The sequence below is a fragment of the Aquarana catesbeiana genome, linkage group LG11 (genome assembly GCF_042186555.1).
Source record: "Aquarana catesbeiana isolate 2022-GZ linkage group LG11, ASM4218655v1, whole genome shotgun sequence".
NCBI lineage: Eukaryota > Metazoa > Chordata > Amphibia > Anura > Ranidae > Aquarana > Aquarana catesbeiana.
This window is the reverse complement of record NC_133334.1, coordinates 42633814-42659469: the sequence shown is the minus strand read 5'-3', so window position 1 is coordinate 42659469 and position 25656 is coordinate 42633814. Positions and strand designations below refer to the sequence as shown.

Below are 25656 nucleotides of genomic sequence, written 5' to 3'. Positions count from 1 at the left end.
TAGGAATAATTTAGGGATCGCATCTGGATAGTAATTTAATTATATTGGTAGGTTAGGTTTTGGGGTTCAGTGTTAATGGTTCATTTTAGGGGTTATATTGAAGCTAAGAGTAAAAACAACTTTGTCCATGGATGGAGAAAGGTAAACCTGAAGCCCCTGTGAGAATTTACCTATATGAAAGGTGAGGAGTTAAACCTTAGATCACGAACGCTCACATGTGTGTTAAATAATGTATCGGTCACTAGGCGATGCGGTTCCTCTCACCAACCCCTTACATCACTCCCATCCTGAATAATGTGAGGGTTGGTGGGTGAAACCAATTCACCCAGCAGGGGGCATACACTTCAACATAGGTCTGCCTCAGATTGCAGCAGCACAGAGATCTCCAAGAGAGATTTTACTCGCCACCCCCAGCATAGGCAAGTATTCCTCTTCTTCTTTTTACAACTAGCTGCCAAATTAACTTTTTTGCTGACAAACAGGGTCACTGTGAAGCCTTGTACACACGATCGGATTTTCGGCAGGGAATTGTGTGATGACAGACTGTTTGCCTAAAATCCGACTGTTAGTACGCTCCATCAGACAATTGCTGTACAACTTTCCTCCAACAAATGTTAAATGGCAGGCTAGTGAATGTTCGGCAGACAACGCTCTGTTGTCAGATTTTCCTATCGTGTGTATACAAGTCCGTCACACAAAAGTACAAAGTACAAACACACATGCTTGGAATCAATGCTCACCAAACACGACATTTGCAGAAGGTGCCCAAAGGGTGGCGCTCAAGAGGTGAAATTCCACGTAGTACGTTACTACGTTCGTGTTTGTTGGCCAACAATTGTGTGCCGTTAGTATGCAAGACAAGTTCCTGGCACACGCCCTTCGGACAAAAGTCTGACGCTTTGTTGGCCAACAATTGGATCATGTGTATGAGGCTTTAGTCTTACAGGTGGGATAACTTTTAATTTCAACGGCCAGGTTAAGGTCTTTCTCTAGCCCAAATCTTTTTTTTAAGATTTGATAGACTAATGGCCCATACACACTATCCGAAAATCATACGAAAATAACGCTTTTGAATCATATGATAATCTGATCGTTAGTACACAGCTTTCGAGAGCCGATCACGACAGTTATTATTATTATTATACAGGATTTATATAGCCCTGACAGTTTACGCAGAGCTTTACAACTTGAGGGTAGACAGTACAACTAACATACACTTTAATACAGGAGGAATCAGAGAGCCCTGCTCGTTAGAGCTTACAATCTAAGAGGGAGGGGCAAGAGATACAAGAGGTAATAACTGTGGGGGATGTGCTGATGTAGAAAATAAATGTACATTTGTTAGGTGGGGGGCAGTTAGGCTTTTCAGAAGAAATGAGTTTTCAGGGATTGTCTGAAAGTGGACAAAGTAGGAGATAGTCGGACAGATTGGGGTAAAGCATTCCAGAGGATGGGAGAGGCTCGGGAGAAGTCCTGGAGGCCAGCATGGGAGGAGGTGACGAGGGAACTAGAGAGCAGGAGGTCCTGGGAGGAACAAAGAGAACAATTTGGTTGGTATTTTGAGACCAGGTTAATGATGTAGCTGGGGGCAGAGTTGTGGGTGGCTTTGTAAGTTATGTTGGGCATGGAGTTCACAAGAGCTTCACAGGTTGCCACTGGACTCCTCTTTCACTCCTCCATGATGACATCATGGAGCTGGTGGATGTTAGAGACCTTGCGCTCCTCCATCTTCCATTTGAGGATGCCCCACAGATGCTCAATAGGGTTTAGGTCTGGAGACATGCTTGGCCAGTCCATCACCCTTACCCTCAGCTTCATTAGCATGGCAGTGGTAATTTTGGAGGTGTGTTTGGGGTCGTTATCATGTTGGAATACTGCCCTGTGGCCCAGTCTCCGAAGGGAGGGGATCATGCTCTGCTTCAGTATGTCACAGTCCATGTTGGCATTCATGGTTCCCTCAATGAACTGTAGCTCCCCAGTGCCAGCAGCACTCATGCAGCCCCAGACCATGACACTCCCACCACCATGCTTGACTGTAGGCAAGACACACTTGTCTTTGTCCTCCTCACCTGGTTGCCGCCACACACTCTTGACACCATCTGAACCAAATAAGTTTATCTTGGTCTCATCAGACCACAGGGCATGGTTCCAGTAATCCTTGTCTAGTAGTCTAGTAATGCTTGTCTTCAGCAAACTGCGGGTTTTCTTGTGCATCATCTTTAGAAGAGGCTTCCTTCTGGGATGACAGCCATGCAGACCAATTTGATGCAGTGTGTGGCATATGGTCTGAGCACTGACAGGCTGACACCCCACCCCTTCAACCTCTGCAGCAATGCTGGCAGCACTCTATTTCCCAAAGTCAACCTCTGGATATGACGCTGAGTACGTGCACTCAACTTTTTGGTCGACCATGGCGAGGCCTGTTCTGAGTGGAACCTGTCCTGTTAAACCGCTGTAGGGTCTTGGCCACCGTGCTGCAGCTCAGTTTCTGTGACTTGGCAATCTTCTTATAACCTAGGCCATCTTTATGTAGAGCAACAGTTCTTTTTTTCAGATCCTCAGAGAGTTCTTTGCCATGAGGTGCCATGTTGAACTTCCAGTGACCAGTATGAGAGAGTGAGAGTGATAACACCACATTTAACACACTTGCCCCCATTCACACCTGAGACCTTATAACACTAATGAGTCACATGTCATCGGGGAGGGAAAATGGCAAATTGGGCCCAATTTGGACATTTTCACTTAGGGGTGTACTCACTTTTGTTGCCAGTGGCTTAGACATTAATAGCTGTGTGTTGAGTTATTTCGAGGGGACAACAAATTTACACTGTTATACAAGCTGTACACTCACTACTTTACATTGCAGCAAAGTGTCAATTCTTCGGTGTTGTCACATGAAAGATATAATAAAATATTTACAAAAATTTGAGGGGTGTACTCACTTTTGTGGTATACTGTATATATTTTACACTCTTCACTGGAGCAATAAAACCTGACAATTTTACTCCCTCCAGTACGCATGTCCAGACAACGTTCTTGAACCTACAGAGTTAAACAGTCCAGCTAGAACACATCCAATAAAACACTGAAAATAATGTACTGTATGTTTAATATTGAAATGTGTTTGGAGCAGCCTCATCCTGATTTACATGTTTATTTGGTGGAGGAAATGATTTTGCCTTTAAAAACCCTCATTTTCAGAAACTGATCCAATCATGGTTTCAGAAAAAACTGAGGAGGCTTAGCCTCTGTATGCATTTGCTCGGCACATAGCCAGAAGGAGATGGTGCCATGGCTGTACTGGATAAATAATTTCTAATCCATTCCACAGCAGTGCCAAAAAATTCAGTGGAATACCCTTGGCTACCTTCCTGTATTGACATTTCCCATCAGAATAGTATCATGGGCTTACAGTACCCGCCGTTTCCTGCTAGTGTTAAAGTAGGAGGCTTCGGAGCCTCTTCAATACTGATCAAAAAATGTTCATGTTCGTATATATTCCTCTAAAGTACTGTACCTTTCTTGACCATCTTATAGATATTCCCCCAATGAAGCTACAAAGTTCTAAAAAGAAGTACACTTTATACAAAAACTTTTAGGTTTCATGTACATTGCTGATGGTAAACGTACATTTAGGAGCAGTTGGGCATTTTTTTTTTTCAGCTGCCCCTGAACTCTCCTCTATGTTATCTTATCAGTCCATGTACACAGGGTTTTTTATAGTCATTTCTAGGCAGTTGGATTTAGAAGCATTTTTTGGAAAGCAAAAAAATGCGTTCAGGACGGATATCCCGGTGGCATCTGAAATGCCAAATGCCTGTAACAGCTTGTAAACTCGGTAACGCGCGTTTAGCCACATTTCGTTGACGGGCATTTTTAATGGAGATACATTTTTGACTATTTGAAAAAAATAAAAATAAATGCCTCTAAATGCAAAGGCGGCATTTGTAACCGCGGCAGAATGGACGTTTTTAAACGTCAGTTACCATCTGTCAAGTTAAACTGTTTTAAAATGTCCTGTGTACATTAAGCCTAATAGTTTCTGATGACGCAGCATTTTAGATCAATTAAAGTGCACCTTTACTAAACTCTAGATAGTAAACTGACTGACAACCTTATTAAAAAAAAAATAATAATAATACTTATGTACTGATTGTGAAAGACAACTAGCTGTACCTTAAAAAAAAACCCATGCTAATCCACCCTTCTGAATTATGCTCTGTACACACGAGCGGGTTTTCCGTCGGAAAAAACTTGGATGGTTTTTCCGACGGAATTCCGCTCAAGCTTGGTTTGCATACACACGGTTACACAAACGTTCTCTCTGAACTTTCGCCCTTCAAGAACATGGTGACGTACAACACTACGACGAGCCGAGAAAATGAAGTTCAATGCTTCCGAGCATGCGTCGAATTGTTTCTGAGCATGCGTAGGAATTTTGCGCGTCGGAATTTGTACAGACGATCTGAATTTCCGATCAGAACTTTTTCCGACCCAAAAATAGAGAACCTCCTCTCAAAATTCCACCAGCAAAAGTCCGATGGAGCATACACACGGTCGGAATTTCCGACCAAAAGCTCACGTCGGACTTTTGCTGGGGGAATTTCCGATCGTGTGTACAGGTCATTAGTCTTCACCAGAGGGGTCTCCAAGCTGAGGTCCAAGGGCCGGATGTGGCCTTTTGCCTGCATTAATCTGGCCCTTGGGGCACCATTCCTTCCACTGACACCAATAATGGGGAACTAATTATCCCACTGACATCACAGATGGGGCACTATTACTCTCACTGACACCAATGGTGTATTTTTTTTTACTCCCACTGACCACCAAGTCTATTGTTTACTCCCACCGATGCCAGGACATTTTCTACTGCCACTCGTCACAGTCCGGCCTGCCTAAAGTTTGAAGGGCAGTAAACTGGCCATTTGTTTGAAAGTTTGGAGACCCCTAGTCTACACTATACTCCCTCCCCCCAACTCAAAGACCTCATAAACTTAGTTCTATTCTTTGGGAATAGAGACAAGGAATAACATAACTATGAGGGCGCACTGTTCAGATGCCTTCTAAGCTCAAGTAGATTTCTACTGGACAAGCTGTAGACGTTGAAAAAAAAAAAACAAGGCTGTGCTGCCGAGGTACACGACACAAACAGCTAGAGTGGGGGATTTAGTGCAGATTCGTTTAAAAGGGCTATGGGGGCTGTGTTACCATTACTTTATTTTTACTGTACTCCTGTACTTAAAGCGGAGTTCCACCCAATTTTGAAAGGTGGTCTTAAACGAAAGACCACCTCTCCACCTCTAGTTTTTGGATATTTAAAAAATATGTTTTACTTTCTCTTGTACCTTTTTTAGAAGTACTAAGAGTACTTACGATCCAGCCGGGCCGTGGCCGAGGGCGTCACATCCTCTTTTGCGGTGAGCCCCCCCGTTGTCTTCTGGGACATCTGTGTCACAGAAGACAAGCTGGCCATTCACAAAGCGTCATGCGACTTGCGCATGCGCAAGTCGGAAACCGGCATTGAAGCCGCAAGGCTCCACTGCCAGTTATCCTTATGCCCTGTACACACGACCGGTTTTGCTGTTGGAATAAACTCTGAAGGTTTTTCTGATGGAGTTCCGACAGAATTCCGCTCAAGCTGTCTTGCATACACATGGTCACACCAAATTCCAACCGTCCAGAATGCGGTGATGTACAACACGTACGACGGGACTAGAAAAAGGAAGTTCAATAGTCTGTAGCCAATAGCTTCCGTCTAGTACTTGCTTCTGAGCATGCGTCTTTTTTGGTACGTCGGAACAGCATACAGACGAGCGGGTTTCCCGATAGTAATTAGTTCCGTCGGAAAAAATTAGAACATGTTCTCTTTCTAAGTCCATCAGAATTTTCGACAGAAAAAGTCCGATGGGGCATACACTATACGATGAAAAGCTCCCATCGGACTTTTTCTGACGGACATTCTACGCGTGTGTGTACGCGGCATTAGGCAGTGTTTCTCAACTCAAGGCGCCCCAACAGGTCATGTTTTCAGGACTTCCCTCAGATGAAACAGCTGTGGTAATTACTAAGGCAGTGAAACTGATCAAATCACCTGTGCAAAATAATGGAAAGCCTGAAAACATGACCTGTTGGGACTCCTTGAGGACTGGAGTTGAGAAACACTGCACTAAGGTGATGGATCTGTGTTTAGTAAACCACAATGCATGGAAACATATTGTAATGCATGCTGTTGGAATAAACTCTGAAGGTTTTTCTGATGGAGTTACGACTGAATTCTGCTCAAGCTGTCTTGCATACACATGGTCACACCAAATTCAGACCGTCCAGAACGAGGTGATGTACAACACGTAGGACGGGTCTAGAGAACGGAAGTTCAATAGTCAGTAGCCAATAGCTTCCGTCTCGTACTTGCTTCAGAGCATGCGTCGTTTTTGGTGCGTCGGAAGAGCATACAGACGAGTGTTTTTTCCTGATAGTAATTTGTTCCGTCTGAAAAATATAGAACATGTTCTCTATCTAATTCCGTCTGAATTTTCGACAGATGGGGCATACACACGACCGGAATATATGATGAAAAGCTCCCATCGGACTCTCTGTCGGAAATTCCGCTCGTGTGTACGCGGCATAAGTTGGAATGGCGGGGCCTGCACCCGATCCGATGGATGGATCGGGCTCCCTGGACAGCCAAGTATCCTTATTAAAAGTCAGCAGCTACAGTGTTTGCAGCTGCTGACTTTTAAAACAAAAAAAAAAATTCGGCTGGAACACCACTTTAAAGAGCAGTGACATACCATGCAATTATAATGAAATTTGTACTGGTCTAACAAGTATATTGAATTCTGATTGGCCGCTAGGTTACTGCACTTAGAAATAAGAATGTTTTATACAAAAAAAAAACAGGTAATAATTCCAGCACCTGCATGAACCTTTACTTATCTTCAAAGCTAGTTCAGAAAAACTGCAACCCAAAGTACTCAACTATGCAAACATTTCTCTCTCCCACAGATGAACTTTGGCCTAATGCCCCCGCCAGCACAACCACCTCACACACACACACACAAAGGTTCAACTGGATGGGCCTGTGTCTTTTTTTCAACCTTGCCAACTATGTACTATGTAACTATTGATTAAAAAGGGCACTTATCACAATTAAAACCAACAGTAGCATGCAAGAAGTAGGAGGGGCTCCTAAATGTGTGAACACCATGGCTGCTGTTACAGATACAATCAAGAAATGAGTGTAGACATGAAAAGACAGGAAGTGTTATTCGCAGGATTCATAGATGAGGACAAAAAGAGAAAGAAGGTTGAATGGCAAGCTTCAATATATTACACTATTTTTGTTTGGTTTATGTTCACTCTAATGCTGCCTACAGACGACCGGACATTCCGACAACAAAACCGTGGATTTATTTCCGACGGATGTTGGCTCAAACTTGTCTTGCATACACACGGTCACACAAATGTCGGAAGTTCCGAACGTCAAGAACGCGGTGACGTACAACGCGTACGACGAGCCCGAGAAAAATGAAGTTCAATAGCCAGCGCGGCTCTTCTGCTTAAATCCGAGCATGCGTGGAATTTTGTGCGTTGGAATTGTGTACACGCGATCGGAATTTCCGAGAATGGATTTTGTTGTTGGAAAATTTGAGATCCAGCTCTCAAATTTTTGTTGTCGGAAATTCCGACAGCAAATGTCCGATGGAACCTACACACGGTTGGAATTTCCAACAACAAGCTTACATCGAACATTTAATGTCGGAAATTCCGACCGTGTGTACGTGGCATAACAGTAAAAGTAAGACTTGGTTTACCCCATTGAACTTCTGAGCTTCCCTGTAGACGTTAAACTTGGCTGAACCCCTTAAAACTTCCCTATGTATTGTGGTTGGTGGCCTCACTAAGTAAAGGGCAGTCCAAAAAGCAGAAGTGAGTGGTAGGTCCATTTACTGTTTTAAATAATTTAGTAAAGCCCTATTTACATCAATACAGAGCTTCTTAAAAGAGAAGTATTGGGTTGGAAAAAAAAAAAACATTTATACTCACCTAGGTGGACACAGCATCGAACCGATGCTGCATCTGTTCCCTGGCTCTGCACTGAGAATTGAGCGATCAAGCACCGCTGATCGCTCAGTTCTCCCTAGGCCCCATTCACACCTGAGCGTAGCATTTTTAGGCAGAAAGTCACGCGATTTTGCCGTGATTTTTGCCATGTTTTTACCGCATTTTGACGCGATTTTGTACAGGTCAAAAGGTCACCAGTGTGAAAAGCAGAAAAATGCCCAAATCTGCCTAAAAAAAAAGTTCCAGAACTTGTTTGAGCTTCAGGCGTTTTTGAGCTTCTGGCTTCAGGTGTTTTGGAGTGGAGATGCGAACCATCTCCATAGAGAATAATTGATTTTTTTCCCCTCCATGTTTTGTAGCTTCAGGCTTCAAGCTTCAAAACACTGTTGAAGTGTGAATGAGGCCTAAGCAGAGAGACATGATTGTCAGTTACTGGCTCTCTGCTCTGCCTCTCCAGTGCTCACTGGAGCGTTGGGCTGTGGAGGGGGTGTGAACGGCTGGCTCAGTCTCCCAGCAGCTCGCTGAGAGGCTAAGACAGCTGCCAGTCAATGCATCCCGATTGACATCAGCCGACAGCGGTAAAAGTTGTTCTATGTGCAAAGCAAAGCGCTAAATCAGGGGTAGGCAACCTCGGCCCTCCAGCTGTTTTGAAACGACCCAATGAGACATTGCAAGACCCTGACAATCACAGGCATGACTCCTAGAGGCAGAGACATGATGGGATTTGTAGTTTCACCACAGCTGGAGGCCTGAGGTTGCCTACCCCTGCGCTAAGCGAATACAGCAAATAAATGAATAAAAGTCAAATTAGGACTGTCGTGCAGAGGTATAATTTCTAATAAAATGAACTTCCAAGTTTACAAAGTCTCCTGGATTTAGCCGTCAAAGACTACTTTTTGATTAGGGTGGGAAGTCTTAGAACCTTTGTTGAGTTCTTATTGCATCTCTGTTGGGAGAGATTTCTTCTCACAGTCAACCCCAATGACAACCATCTCAAGGTCAGAAGTGAGGGGAACACAATAAAAGATGGAAAGGTATTGAACCTCGTCAAATTATTATTGCTGTGTCCCCCCCGTGTCCCAGTAACCGTGGAGACTACATACACACTACTGGAATTCTTCTGCTGTTTTGATCCCGGTGACTTTACTGTAATGCTTCTAAAATTACTTCCAATTGCTCTTCAAATCTGAGTAAACGATATGAAAATCTGCTGTGTTTTAAATGCACCGTTCTGGGGTGTATATTCATTCCTGTATATGAACCTATCGCTGTACGGTCAGCAGGTGTGAACTGTATGGAAACACACTGCAAATCCTTCTAAAATGTAAACTGTTTGTGCTGCTCTACTGCAACGGCATAGCTCCCAACTGTCCCTGATTTCGAGGGACTGTCCCTGATTTGGAGGAATGTCCCTCTGTCCCTCTTTCCTCCCCATTTGTCCCTCATTTTGTTCTGATCTATATAGTTGTATATAAAATGCACTTTTTATCTATTAAAAAGTGTTTTCCAGCACTAAACCTTTCATCTGATTTCTAAATTGCTGCATTTGTAAATTCCAAAAGCCAATATAAAGGAAAAGTAGTAGTAAAAAAAAAAAAAAAAACACTTGTGAGTTTAACCAATCTTGTTTTTTTGTACAATTCTCATTTAAGTGGGTGTGACAGGGGGCGTGTCCTATGCCTGCATACTTTTGCTGATAGGTGTCCCTCATTCCCATCTCAAAAAGTTGGGAGGTATGCAACGGTGCCTTATCATTTCATACACATGTGACTAATTTTCTTTAAAAAAATGTAGCCAGTCATGTGACCAAGCGCTGAGTGGTTATATGATCTCTGTTAAAGGGGAGGATCAACCAATCGGTACCTTTGCTGAACGCTGCCAAACTTTCCTCTTCAGCAGAGATCAGGTGACCAATGCCTCAATATCTGGTCACATGGGATCCAGGACCAACCAATATATTTGATGCCGTATATTTAAGCCCAAGTTTGCCTTAAAACAAAAAAAAAAAAAAAAACACAAAACAGCAAAAGGAACATTACCTCAGTGAGATGTGTCTGTTGTGCTGCTCTGTCTTTGTTTCGCCTAAAACTTCCTTCTAAGATTCCAATCCCCGGAATCCTCTGGTGTGGGTTAATAAAACGAAAGGGCCGTTACGGGCTCTCATCAATAGCGCCCGACTATGCCCACCCTTTCCACCCAGATCCTCCATTCATAGCTAATTATAGCTTCTATGAATGAAACACGATCTATGAATGGAGGGCGGTCCGAGGATTGATAGGTCCAGCCCCTCCCTCCATTCATAGATAGTGTTTCATTCAGAGAAGTTGTGGTATGGCTTCTATGAATGGAGCAGTTGGGTGGAAAAGGCAGGCATAGTCGGGTACTCTTGATGAGTGCCTGTCAAAGCCCCTTATTTTTATAAACCCGTGCCGCATCGGACTATTGAGGCTTGGGGGGGGGGGGGGGGTACCTGAGCTGGAAGATTTGGGCAAAAAAGAAGACACAGCAGCACAAGGGACATATCAGCAGCACAAGGGACATATCCGCTAAGACTTGGTTCACACTATGAAACGCATGTGAACTGCACAGGAACCGCACCGCATTCCTGTTCTATTCACATGCGATCCAGTGTGGTGTGATTTGAGCCCATTCATTGTGAATGGGCTCAAATCGCACTGCATCGCACCACAGACATTACACTGCAAAAGGATCGCGTGGTCATTTTGTATCATGGGATCCAGTGCCAGCAAACACACTGCATTTGCGACCAGCGTTTGGGGTGTCTTTAAGATTGCAATGACACCCACTGCGGATCGCAAGGGCAGTGCGACTTGAATGCGGTGCAGGAAATGCGCACGGATCGTGGCGCTTTCCGCACAGCATTCATATGAACCTAGTCTTAGGGGGGGAATGTCCCTCGTGACAATTTTTTTGTTTGTTTGTTTTAGGTAAACTTAGTAGATTGAAACTCTAGCTGAATGACATTTAGTTTCCATGAGCACTGTGTATCATAATTAACTGGAATGTTTTTTCTTCATAAAATTCTGTTTCCACATTTGTTTTTTGTTTTTTTGTTGTTTTTTTGTACGGTCAGTGCTACTGATCTCCTCTAGCCTCTTTTAGCCACTTCATGTCTACATGCACTAGTATCAGCTGCACATCATTGCTCTGCACTGGCTTTCTGATAGAACAGTGGACTGTGCCTTTGCAATGTATATTGGTACAGCTATGTACAGTCTCCACCAGGGGAGAACACAACAAGGTGGAAAAGCAGGAGTGCAGTTGTCACCTTATAACAGGAAGTGCCTAAACCAGTACCTACATGGCAGGATCACCAGGTATTATTTTAATGCGAGCTGCAGGTTTAAAAGAGATTAAAAAAACCTCACTCTCCCAATCAAAATTGATTATTTTTAATCCTCATGCTGTTAGCATTAATAAATATAGATAGGAAAGTATATCATATTTACTTGTTTTAAACTTTTTTTAAATTTCTTCAGTGTCTTCCTGGTTTCTTGCCTAGATAAATGATGTCATACATCCCAGGAGTCTTCAGGAGGGGAAAAGAGGAGGGGGCGTTTTCTCAGCTAAAACGGTAGTAAAAAAAAAACAAAAACCTGCGAGACAATGCCATAATGTGCTAGTATGCATCACATACTAGCACATTACGAAACACCTGAGAACGAAGCCCCCGCAGCAGCACCCGGTCACCGCTGAGGGGGCTGACATGTTCCCCTGGCGGTTTTCCCGGGTTCACTGTGAGTGGCCAGAGCCCCCCGATGACGTCACTACCGCGCATGCGTGCGGGAGCCCTCGATTCCGGCAAGAAGCTCTGAAGTTCCGGCACGATACACCGTCAGCGACTGCATGCAAGGTAAATATCTCCTAGATGGTGTAGGTTTAGGAGATATTCATTTTACCTAGAGGTAAGCCTTATTATAGGCTTACCTCTAGGTAAAAATCACAAAGCGGGGTATACAACCACTATACTCTCATGCATGCATGCATGAGCTAAGGGCAGATGGATTCCAGGAAGTAAATGCTACATAAATCATCCGCCCTTACTCAAGATGGCCACTAGGTGGGTGATTTCTCAACAAAATAAAGCATGGAGACATGGATGGAAGGGGGGGGGGGGAGTTTGCTTCGAATATTAAAAATTAATTAAATAGTGTTTTGGTTTGTGGTGCTCAGATACAGTGTAGTTCCACTTTAAATTACATTAACATGTCCGGGCTAATGTGAGATTTTATTGATTGATTTAGATCTACTTTAACTTTCCTGTAAAAAAGGAGAGTCTTATTTGACTTTAGTCTCAGTTCTGACCTAAAGGGCTTGTAAATCTTCGTGTTTTTTCACCTTAACGAATCCTATATATTATACATATCATAATTACCTCCACTGTGCAGCTCGTTTTACCTGCTCTTCTGGGGTCCACCGGCGGTTCTTGTGGCTCCTCCCCACATCAGATAACCCCCTATGAGAAGTGCTCTCCCGAGGGGGGTTACCTTGCGGGCACGCTCCCGAGTCCAGCATTCGGCGTCCATAGCCACTGAATGTATGACTCGGCCCTGCCCCCCTCGGCGCCCGCGTCATTGGATTTGATTGACAGCAGCGGGAACCAATGGCTGCGCTACTATCAATCTATACAATCAGGACACGAGACACCAGCTAGTGCTGGTGTGCTCATTCCCCACCAGTGAAAGATCGTGGTGAGGTAAGTAAAACAGGGGCTCGGGGGGACTGCAGCACCACAGAAGGTTTTTCACCTTAATGCACAGGATGCATAGAACTAATTATACACACAAATATATCTGGTATTTATCTCATCTAGAGCGATGTGATGTGGGATACCTCTGGAGTAAAGGAGAATACCTACTATTGGATACAACTCCTAATCAGCCACCCCTCTCCATGTATATCTACCACATCCTACAGACTTTATTTTACTTTCCAAGGCTCTGATGAAGAGGAAACATCTCGAAACACGTTAGCCTACCTTGATCATTTGCCCTTGTATGGGCATAACTAATTTTTAATGAATATCTTGTAACCTAGTTTGTATGAATTCATAGTAATTACTTTGTACTCATCTATTTTGTTTATGAATAAACTATCACTTTGATTCATGCGTTAGATCACACGCCTTCCATCCCCTCATTTCCACTCAGTCGATTTCAGACCACCCCTGGTCAGTTTAGGTAGCGGGACACGCACTATCGTCCTATACTACTTACCATTCGAAATTACTACTATTTTACATTAATACCGCCTGCACGAGAAACGCTTTTTCTGTCTATACTCTGTCTATACTTTTAAAGTGAAAAACCATTAGGGTTTACAACCCCTTTAAGGTTTGACCTCATATTATATGGTTTTGGTAAATCCGAAGACAAAAATCTGCAGAAAATCTTATGGTGTGTATGGTCTTATGCCCCGTACAAACGATCGGACATTCCGACAACAAAATCCATGTTTTTTTTACCTTCGGATGTTGGCTCAAACTTGTCTTGCATACACACGGTCACACAAATCTTGTCGGAAATTCCGAACGCCAAGAACGCGGTGACGTACAACACGTACGACGAGCCGAGAAAAATGAAGTTCTATAGCCAGTGCGGCTCTTCTGCTTGATTCCGAGCATGCGTGGAACTTTGTGCGTCGGAATTGTGTACACACGATCGGAATTTACGACAACGGATTTTGTTGTCGGAGAAAATTTGAGATCCAGATCTCAAATTTTGCGTGACGGAAATTCCGATGGAAAATGTCCGATGGAACCCACACACGGTCGGAATTTCCGACAACACGCTCCGATCGGACATTTTCCATCGGAAAATCCGACCGTGTGTACGGGGCAAATAAGGCAAATAAGTCTTCGCCTTATTTGATTTTACTACTAACCTAGAAGTGCAAAGTCAATTCTTTGCTTGTTTCATTGCACAGATATAATATATTGGAATGGAATTAAAAAAAAAGATACAGTTCAGATTCCTTGTTACAAAGCCTGGCAGGCTGCTATGGTCAATCGCTGTGTTTTTACTCCGGTTTGCATAAACCAGCCCCATGACATTAAGATACGTGTTAAGTGAAATACCCCCCCTGAGCTTGTGGTGAAACACTGCCAATGTGCACAAAGGCTTTGCTAATTCAAGCCAACTGAATCGGAGAGAGAGAGGATATTTCTGTCTGCTAAACTCCTGGGAACTGAAGCTCGGTGAGAATGGGCACTGCTCTTTACACAGGAGCTGCACGCTTGGAGGCGAATCTAAAAAGGGTCTTCGGCATTAAGAGGAGGAATAAAGAGCTTTTTTTATTCTGTAAGAAGATAACTCTCAGCATTGTCTGTGCAGGTAACCAGATAGCTGCCCATTGTTTCTCAAGATACAGCGAGACAGAGGCTGACTCTACTTCTGTACTGGGAACGTCAGCCTAATTCGGAACCTCTGTGGATCGCTGTTCGGAACTGTACTCCTAATTTTACACACGGGTGACCTATTTCTACGATATAATAAACTCCCTGTTCCTGGCTAACCTTGCAGATCTGCTGAGCAGCCCCTCCAGCAGATGAGTAACTACAAGTCCCAGCCTGTCCTGCCAGTTAGGACTGATCTGCAATGAATTAATCCATCAGTTCATCCAAAACAGATATTGCCTTTATGGACCCATTTGATACTTATATCTTCCAGGAACACCAGCAGCAAACTCATCCCCCCCCTCCCCCCATTGCCATCTAAAATACACTATGCTGTCTCACTCCACCTGCTGCAGTAAAACTCTTCCTTTTTTTTTTTTTTTAACAAGCAAAGGTGCTTTATTGTTGTCATGTAGGTAAAAATTACAGTATATCTATTGGTACAGTACAGAACGTTGTATGAAAGTGCACATGTGTACATAAAGGGTAATATAGCAGAGAACACTACTACATGCAGTGAGAGTACACAATCATGAAAGCAGAAGACAGCAAAACTCTTCCTGCTTGTGTTACATTCACCATAATGTAATAGGAAAAACTCCAGATGGAAAGGGAAGATCCCTTCAAGAAAGGTAGGCAGAGCTGGAACTTAATATGGGATATCACCGTCCAGGATAGAAACAGAGAGGGCAACGGGGTCGTTGAACATAGCCCGTATCCACCTAAAATATTAGTTTTTGGATGGACATACCCTTTAAACGATGAAATGATCAACAGCCACAACTATTAAAAGATAATTGCAACTTACCTGTGTCCAGGTTGACCCGGCATTCATCAGAAAACGATGGTCCACCGCTCCGGGGTCAGGAAAGAAGAGTCATATCCCAAACAACCAGTCCTGGGAAGATAGGAGATGAGGACTGTCACAACACAGAGAAGGGTTAGGGGGTCTCCTGAGTTTAAAGGAAGCGAGGTCCTCCAAGGATGGAACAGCTGTGAAGAGGGGTACCCTCAACAGGCAGTTTTGGGATGTCCCTGCACAGAGGTCCACGAAAAGAAGGGGAAAGGGGGGCTCCTCAAGGATCAGAACTGAGGCATGAGGGTTAGAGTCTCCGGATAGGAGGAAGTTGCCCGTCTCACTGCATGCGATTCTCGCAGCTGATTGCTCCCAGTGAAACAGTTCAAGCAAATGGAATCTGAGAGGGAGACCTGAAGAGGGAGGGAGATAATGAGAAGAGGAGGAGGGTGGAAAGGAGGACTCTGTGCAGGCATCTCTTCTCTCTATCTGGGGATAATTGACTGCTCACCTGGCAAAGGAGAGAAGACAAGAGGGAAAGGAGGATGAGCTGCATTATTTTCATTCCCATCTCTGTCCTGCACTGGCGATGTAATCTTGTCTTGGCTCTGGAGCATCCAGAGGAACCTCAAGTCCCAGAATACATGTAGTGCTGCAATTTTTAGTTCTACTGAACATCAGCGGATTTCCAGTCTCTGCAGGATCCCGCCATGGTATGCTGGAGCTTTTAGTTCCTCAACAATTCTCAGGCTGGGTTCTCACTATTGCAAATTGGATGTGGGTTTCTTCGCATCCAATTCGCATAGCAGGAGATTGTGATCGGCTCTCTATGGAGTCGGTTCACACATCTCTGGAGCGGTTCCGGTGTGAATTGCATAGGAGTCCTGCGTGTCTTTTGGTCCGTTTCAGATCTGAATTCAGCCAAAAATTCGGGCTGAAATCGGACCTGAAATGGTGAATGGAGACGCACCGGACCCCCTGCTGTGATCCGCTCCGTTCTCCAGTGTGAACCCAGCCTAAAGCTATAAGCAAATTCAGCTCTGTCCAGAAAACATTACTAGAATATTCTGTATGTCCAAATGCTAACCAACAGCAACAAATCAGCATTAAAACATACCTATGGTCAAAATGTAAATTCATATATTCATTTCCACATTGTATTTCAGTTATTTCTAGTATATTTCAATTAATCTGAACAATCTAGAAGCTTGTAAACTTACTTTGTGATTGGTGCTTGTAAACTTACAGCTACTTCCTTTCAGTCTGTGAAACGTGGTCACTATGCCCTGTGAGTAGGCACTGCTGTGTCACACATTTCACAGAGACTGTGTTTCATTAGATTCGGCGACCCATCAGAATGTGTAACAGCATACACTTTCATTGCATAAGATCATCATTGTAATGTCAGAACAGGGAAGTGTGTGTTTAAACACTCATCCCTGTTCTGTGTCTCCTGCTCATGATCGCTCATGGACGGCGGTCATCGCGACCGTCGGCCACGAGCATCGGAACCCCCGCTGTGCAGCGGCCATGTTCGCGTGCGCCTGCTATCCTGACCCCGCAAGCCGACGTATAGCTACGACGGCTCGTGCAGGGGAGCCAACCTGCCGCAGTATAAGCCCGGCGGTTGGTCGGGAAGCGGTTAATGGATGACTCAGAACAGGGAGGAGTTAAAAGAGTTCCATGGTCACAGCATACACTTTCATTGCATAACATCAGCATTATAATGTTATAACTATAGTTATTTTGACAATCCAATATAAGTGCACTTGAACAACCCTCTTGCACAACTTTCTGTTTTCCCTGCAAGCTTTTCCTCTGCTGTTTTATTTCCAGCTTTCTCTGGACTACATATTCCATGGTACCTTGCTCTCCTGAAACTCCTCCTCTCAGCACTCCTGTAGTTCAGAGGGCAGGTGTTTCATCAGATTAGGTGACCCAACAGAATGTGTAACGGAAGTGACTTTCTGTCGCCGCCATCTTGCTACACCCCGCACTCCTCCACAGTAAGGATACAAGGGGGAAAGCAGACATCTTGTTACACCCACCGCAGTTTTGCATTTTACACTTGTTTTTAACAGTAAACTATGGTTATATAGTGAAATACAGTACTTAGAACTCCGTATGAATGTTTAGATGTTGAATTTTAAAAGCAGTGGCAAGCCTGCTCATCTCACAGATTTGCTAATCTGACAGAAGTTGGCTGCTTTTATAATTGAACATTCATATTGAGTTCTAAGTACTGTATTTCACTATATAAACTCAGTTTACTGTTAAAAATAAGCGTAAAATGCAAAACTCTGGTGGGTGTAACAAGATGTCCGTTTTCCCCCGTCTCAGTGTATCCTTACTATGGAGGAGTGCGGGGTGTAGCAAGATGGCGGCAACGGAACATAACTTCCGTTACACATTCTGACAGGTCGCCAAATCTGATGAAACACCTACACTCTGAACTACAGAGGTGTTGAGAGGAGGAGTTTCAGGAGGCGGAGTCAGTACAGGAATCACTGGTGGCAGGCAGCAAGGTACCATGGGATATGTAGTCCAGAGAAAAGTGAAAATAAACAGCAGAGGAGAAGCTGCAAAGCATGCAGGGAAAACAGGAAGAGGGTTGTTCAAGTGCACTTATATTGGATTGTCAAAATAACTATAGTTATAACATTATAATGCTGATGTTATGCAATGAAAGTGTATGCTGTGACCATGGAACTCTTTTAACTCCTCCCTGTTCTGAGTCATCCATTAACTGCTTCCCGACCAACCGCCGTGGTTATACTGTGGCAGGTTGGCTCCAATGTGCAAGCCGTCGTAGCTATACGTCGTCTCGCGGGTTCGGGATAGCAGGCGCGCGCGAATGCATGCGCTGCACAGCGGGGGTGCCGATGCTCGTGGCCGACGGTCGCGATGACCGCCGGCCACGAGCGATCATGAGCAGGAGACACAGAACAGGGATGAGTGTGAAAACACACACTTCCCTGTTCTGACAGGAGTGACAGATCGTGTGTTCTTATTAGCTTGGAACCACGATATGTCACCTTCTGTAGTCAGTCCCCTCACCCTTCAGTTAGAATCACCTCCCAGGGAACACAACCCCTTGATCGCCCCCTAGTGTTAACCCCTTCACTGCCAGTTACATTTTTACAGTAATCAATGCATTTTTATAGCACTGATCACTGTATTAATGCCAATGATCCCAAAAATGTGTCAACATTTCTGATGTGCCTGCCATTATTGTCGCAGTCCCGATAAAAATCGCAGATCACCGCCATTACTAGTAAAAAAATAATAATAAAAATGCTATAAATCTATCCCCTATTTTGTAGATGCTGTAACTTTTGCGCAAACCAATCAATATACGCTTATTGCGATTTTTTTTTTTTTACCAAAAATATGTAGAAGAATACATATCAGCCTAAACTGAGAAAAAAAATTGCTTTTTTTAAAAAAAATGGGGATATTTATTATAGCAAAAAGTACAAAATATTGTGTTTTTTTTTCAAAATTGTTGCTCTTATGTTTATAGTGCAAAAAAAAAAAACGTAGAGGCGATCAAATACCACCAAAAGAAAGCTCTATTTGTGGGGGAAAAAAGGACGTTAATTTTGATTGGGTTGCATTGTCGCACGACCGCGCAATTGTCAGTTAAGGCAACGCAGTGCCGAATCACAAAAAGTGCTCTGGTCAGGAAGGGGGTAAGTTCTTCTGGGGCTGAAGTGCTTAAATATTGGTATACTCAGGTTCTGTGTGCTATATGCCCTCATGCTCTTTCTTGAACTACATACAACACCAAACTGTAGCCATGGACATTTTTGAAGGACATATAAAAAGAACACTACATACAATTATATAAAAACTAGAGATTCACCAAAAGGATATTTTGGTGCCAAAACCGAAAATTCAGGATGCACTTGGCCAAAACCGAAACCAAAAATGACAGTTTTTAAAAATATACATATTTTTATATATAATTGTATTGTATTCAACTTTTTAATTAATATGAACTTAAATGAATATGAATTTATTGTTGGCCATTATCGCCGCAATGCGGGATACGCAGCAAATCCTGTGCGTTTCTAGAATCGCATTGCAAAACGCACAGCATTCATGCAATCTGATGCTGCTGCCAATGTAATCCTAACGCATAATGCAGTGCAATTGCCAGAAACATGTGATTCAGGTACGGGGGGAAAAAAGGATTGTGCACCATTTTGGTGCAGATACAATGTGATTTAAGCCCATACAAAATGTATGGCTGAAATTGCAATACAGACATCGCATGTGATGTGCACAGGAATGCTGTGCGATTCCTGTGCGAATCACATACAGTGTCTCAACTGCACAAGTGTGAACCCAGGCTGAGTGCAGGAAAAGCTCAAGAAAAATGTATGCCTTTAAATCCTATGTATGTTTTCACACTGGTCCGTTGCGCTTCCATTGTGGTGTTAAAAATTCTGCTTGCTGCATTTTTGGTTAGTTAAAAAAAACGCACCAAAAAAACACACATCCCCATTGAAATGCATTGAAAACAAAACAAGAACGCATCAATAACTCACCTGTGTTATGTTTTTCATACGGTTTTTGAGTCACATGACCTCGCATGCATTTTCGGCAGGCACCTTTTTTGTCGGAAAAATGCCAAAAACACTAATTTTGGACAATGTGTTTCGGCCGCCAAAATTTCAGTGCATCTATAATAAAAACATAAAGTTTGTTATGCATTCCAATATTTAAAAAAAAGACAAATATGTCTAGCATATGTCAACTAAAAGGGTTCATACATTGTTTACATCCAAATAATCCACATGTAGACCCAATGCGTTTTGAATGATCTTCCTCAGGAGCACATGTAAATAGTATCAGTATAGTGGAACCAAATCTTTAAAGTTCTGCCGCCTACTCCAAAAATGAAAAGTCAGCAGCTACACATACTGCATCTTCTGACTTTTAATATTAGGACACTTACCTGTCTTGGATTCCAGCGATGTCGGCACCGCAGCCAATACTTCCATCAAATGTTGGGTGCTGCCATTGCGGCTTCACCACTGGGTCCCTACTGTGCATGTCTGAAGCGACAGCCAGGGGAGGAGGCGGGCGGACTTCTGACGTACCGTTCTGCGGCGAGTTTCGACGGAAGCGGGGACAGGGTACCTGTCAAAAACAGGTACCCGCTCCCCCCTCCCCTTGAAAGGTGCCGATTGTGGCACTGGATTTGGGGGAAGGAATCAGATGAGTGGAAGTTCCACTTGTATACCTTCTTATAAGTGAAATACCCCAGAGAAGCTTTTTCCTTTGCCTGCTTCTTCGGCCAAGGGTGATGCTACATGGTCAATTGCGGCTTCATGTAATGGGGAACTGTTTTCCTCTTGAAAATATGTACAGTACGGGGGGTGTGAACATTGGAGGGAGTCCTCTACAAGCTCTTAAATGTCTTATGAACTATTGTGTGCATTGATTCCAGCAGACAAAATATTTTCTTGTTCTTAAAGATTGGGTTCCACTATACTGATACTATTCACATGTTCTCCTGAGGAAGATCATTTGAAACATATTGAGTCTATATGTGGATAATTTGGATGTGAACGATGTGTGAACCCTTACAGTAGACATATGCTAGACGTATTTGTCTGCTTATTTTATATTGGATGCATAATAATCATCACATTTTTATATAACTCTCAGTAGTGCTCTTTATCTATATGTCCCTCAAAAAAGCCCATGGCTACACTTTAGTGTAGTATGTAATTCCTGTTCTGAATCACAAGCCTCTCTCAACCAGGGTACCTCCTGAGGTTACTAGGGGTTCCTTCAACAACGATGAATTGATCTACCACCTACAGTCAGGTCCATAAATATTGGGACATCGACACAAATCTAATCTTTTTGGCTCTATACACCACCGCAATGGATTTGAAATGAAACAAACAAGATGTACTTTAACTGCAGACTTTCAGCTTTAATCTGAGGGTATTTACATCCAAATCAGGTGAACGGTGTAGGAATTACAACAGTTTGTATATGTGCCTCCCACTTTTTAAGGGACCAAAAGTAATGGGACAATTGGCTGCTCAGCTGTTCCATGGCCAGGTGTGTGTTATTCTCTCATTATCCCATTTACAAGGAGCAGATAAAAGGTCCAAAGTTCATTTCAAGTGTGCTATTTGCATTTAGAATCTGTTGCTGTCAACTCTCAATATGAGATCCAAAGAGCTGTCACTATCAGTGAAGCAAGCCATCATTAGGCTGAAAAAAAACAAAACAAACCCATTAGAGAGATGGCAAAAACATTAGGTGTGGCCAAATCAACTGTTTGGAACATCCTTAAAAAGAAAGAAAGCAACGGTGAACTCAGCAACACCAAAAGACCTGGAAGTCCACGGAAAACAACTGTGGTGGATGACCGAAGAATTCTTTCCCTGGTGAAGAAAACACCCTTCACAACAGTTGGCCAGATCAAGAACACTCTCCAGGAGGTAGGTGTATGTGTGTCAAAGTCAACAATCAAGAGAAGACTTCACCAGAGTGAATACAGAGGGTTCACCACAAGATATAAACCATTGGTGAGCCTCAAAAACAGGAAGGCCAGATTAGAGTTTGCTAAACAACATCTAAAAAAGCCTTCATAGTTCTGGAACAACATCCTATGGACAGATGAGACCAAGATCAACTTGTACCAGAGTGATGGGAAGAGAAGAGTATGGAGAAGGAAAGGAACTGCTCATGATCCAAAGCATACCACCTCATCAGTGAAGCATGGTGGTGGTAGTGTCATGGCGTGGGCATGTATGGCTGCCAATGGAACTGGTTCTCTTGTATTTATTAATGATATGACTGCTGACAAAAGCAGCAGGATGAATTCTGAAGTGTTTCGGGCAATATATCTGCATTCTGCTCATATTCAGCAAAATGCTTCAGAACTCATTGGACGGCGCTTCACAGTGCAGATGGGCAATGACCCAAAGCATACTGCGAAAGCAACCAAAGAGTTTTTTAAGGGAAAGAAGTGGAATGTTATGCAATGGCCAAGTCAGTCACCTGACCTGAATCCGATTGAGCATGCATTTCACTTGCTGAAGACAAAACTGAAGGGAAAATGCCCCAAGAACAAGCAGGAACTGAAGACAACTGCAGTAGAGGCCTGGCAGAGCATCACCAGGGATGAAACCCAGCGTCTGGTGATGTCTATGCGTTTCAGACTTCAGGCTGTAATTGACTGCAAAGGATTTGCAACCAAATATTAAAAAGTGAAAGTTTGATGGATGATTGTTAACTTGTCCCATTACTTTTGGTTCCTTAAAAAGTGGGAGGCACATATACAAACTGATTCCTACACCGTTCACCTGATTTGGATGTAAATACCCCCAAATTAAAGCTGAAAGTCTGCAGTTAAAGCACATCTTGTCCGTTTCATTTCAAATCCATTGTGGTGGTGTATAGAGCCAAAAAGATTAGAAATGTGTTGATGTCCCAATATTTATGGACCTGACTGTACAATGAACACCAATGCCAGAGGGCAGCCTGGCAATAACCATCAGCCAATGTAAGAGGTCACTTCCACAATGACTACTAATGTAAAGCTGGTCATACACTATTAGATTTTTTGTGTTGAACCTGGATGGACAAAATCCCCCCCCCCCTTTGGCTATTGTAATCGGACAGCTGGCACCAGCGCTTTTCAGAATGCCCAAACAGCAGCTGCATCTTAGTGGAAGCAGCCTCTGTTTGGCCGACAATTTTCAACTGAAGGATGCTATAAGGAAGGGTGGCAACAGAGTCTTGTCCAGTTCATCAGGAAATTTGCATAGTGTATGGCCAGCTTAAAGTGATAATAAACCCTCAGTTTTGTTTTTCAGCAGCTGATTTAATCACCTACAGAGTATGCAGCATCTTTATCTTTTAATCCTTGTCTACGCTCCGCTTTCAGCTGGTGCCATGACTGCTTCTCCGGGTTTCCTTTTTCAGGGTGGCTCCTTTCTCTATAGAGAAAGCCCTATAGCCCTATAGCCTATATTGGCAAGGCACTCCCCTGCTCCTCCAACTTCCCCTCTCCAATCTAAAAGACTAACTCGAGACCGCACTGTCCACTGTTAATTCTTTCCTGTAAAGACCAGAAGATCAGGGAAGCAGCACTGTGAGAGCAGGAGCCAGAAGCATTGAGCATTGTAAACTGCAATGGCTGGGGTAAGAATCTTAACAAATAGTTTACTGGGGAATTTTATTTTTTATTGTGCTCAAAGTGTTACAGTGATATTAAAGTCTCTTATTAAAAAAAAAAAAAATAACAAACATGTTATACTTCCCTGCTCTGCACAGTGGTTTTGCACAGAGCAGCCCCGATCCTCCTCTTCTGGGGTCCCTCACCAACGCTCCTGGCTCCACCCTCCTGTCCCCAGAACAAGCAGCTTGCAATGGGGGCACTCAAGCAAGCTTGTTTCCGAGCGACGGCTCTGCGTGTCCATTCACACACAGAGCCGCAGCTCGGTCCCAACCCCTCTCTCTTTCCTCATTGAGTCAGTGGCTGTGATTGACAGCAGCGGGAGCCAATGGCTCCCTCTGCTGTCTCAGCTAATGAGGAGCCGAGGAGGCAGAGTCTGCTGAGAGCTGAGACACTCGTGCACATTGCTGGATCGAGATGGGGCTCAGGTAAGTATTGGGGGGCTGGGGGGGGTGTGCTTCACACAGAAGGTTTTTTACCTTCATGCGTAAAAAAAAACCCTTAAACCCTTAAGCCTTTACAACCACTTTAAGCCAAAAAACGCTGAGGGTTTAATACTAGACCTTATGGGGACTATCATTTTTCCATTTCAGTATTATTATTTACAGTATCATTACTGAAAATGTAGTAGAGAGCAGAATTCTTTATTCTTTTATATAACAACATCTATACAACTTACTGATCAGGCTGAAGTACGACGAGCGGAAGTTTAATCATTTATAGCAGAGGCTACTCGAGACCTAAAAGCTACAAAATTTTAAAGGTTTCCCCCAGGTAAAAAAAATGTTGAGAATGGCTGATCTGAAGTGATGAAAGGGGAGAATTTCCACATTTACAGCAGACCTGCCTAGCAATATCCAGGTTAGAAGCTCTTCTACCAGTATTCATAGGGAACTATTCTGTCATCGCTTCCCTAAAATAGCTACAGTAATGTTACAGTAATGTAACAGTAATGCTACTGAGAAATAAAAATCTGGTTAAAAAAGAAAAACACTATACAGTCTGGCTCAATTTACTTTGCTACTTTGCGGTTAACACATATGGTAGTTTGAAAATATAAATGTAGCTTGTGATGTTACTTGCATAAAAATAAATTGTCCCTGTGTACTGACTGAAACTCACTCCTTTGGTCACTAATGAAAACATCTATAACAAAAAGGGGGTATCAGTTCTGATGAATAAACTGAGGTATGGCTACAGACAGTGAGGGCTTTGCTTTGATACCCAACAGTCTCCCAAAACCCGTCAGCTCCAGCAAATCATTAACACTAATAGGAGTCGGTATGAAGTACAAACTCTGCATATCAGCTTGATTGGCAGGACTATAGATACAGGCCTGACCATCAGCTAAATTAGGGCCCATTAAGACTTGTGCATAATGAGCAGTAAAATGCAAAAACACCAATAAAATTAGCCTGGTGCATTGCAGATCCATTCATTGTGAATGGCACCCCAACATACTATGCATGCCAGCTCTTCACTACACATATATGTGTATTGTGGAGCAACTAATCAAAAGTCTGGTAAGGATACTGTATAAGAGGGAGGGACCCAGGAGGATGGTGAGGATGCTGGATAAGAAGGAGGGAACCTGGTAGATGATTATGACTTTGGCTAAGAAGGAGGGTCCCAAGCAGATGGTTAGGCCGCTAGATAACGGGGAGGAACCCAGGCAATGGTAAGGATAATGTATAAGAAGGGACCCAGGCAGATGAAGAGGATGCTAGATAAGGAGGGACCCAGGTAGATGGGGAGGACATAGGATAAGAAGGAGGGACCCAGGTAGATGGTGAGGACACAGGATAAGAGGGAGGGACCCAGGTAGATGGTGAGGACACAGGATAAGAGGGAGGGACCCAGGTAGATGGTCAGGACACAGGATAAGAGGGAGGAACCCAGGTAGATGGTCAGTACACAAGATAAGAGGGAGGAACCCAGGTAGATGGTCAGGACACAGGATAAGAGGGAGGAACCCAGGTAGATGGTCAGGACACAAGATAAGAGGGAGGAACCCAGGTAGATGGTCAGGACACAGGATAAGAGGGAGGAACCCAGGTAGATGGTCAGGACACAGGATAAGAAGGAGAGACCCAGGTAGATGGTCAGGACACAGGATAAGAGGGAGGAACCCAGGTAGATGGTCAGGACACAGGATAAGAAGGAGAGACC

At 43.5% G+C, this 25656-nt stretch overlaps 1 protein-coding gene across 1 annotated transcript in view; it reads right to left on the bottom strand.

Annotated features, from left to right (window-relative positions):
* Positions 1 to 15677, bottom strand: part of SHANK2 (SH3 and multiple ankyrin repeat domains 2) — a 951897-nt gene extending 936220 nt beyond the window's left edge. Inside the window, exon 1 of the mRNA XM_073604227.1 lies at positions 15288 to 15677. The gene's annotated coding sequence lies outside the window, so the exon portion shown is untranslated. The remainder of the gene's footprint in view (positions 1 to 15287) is intronic.
* Positions 15678 to 25656: the final 9979 nt, after the last annotated feature.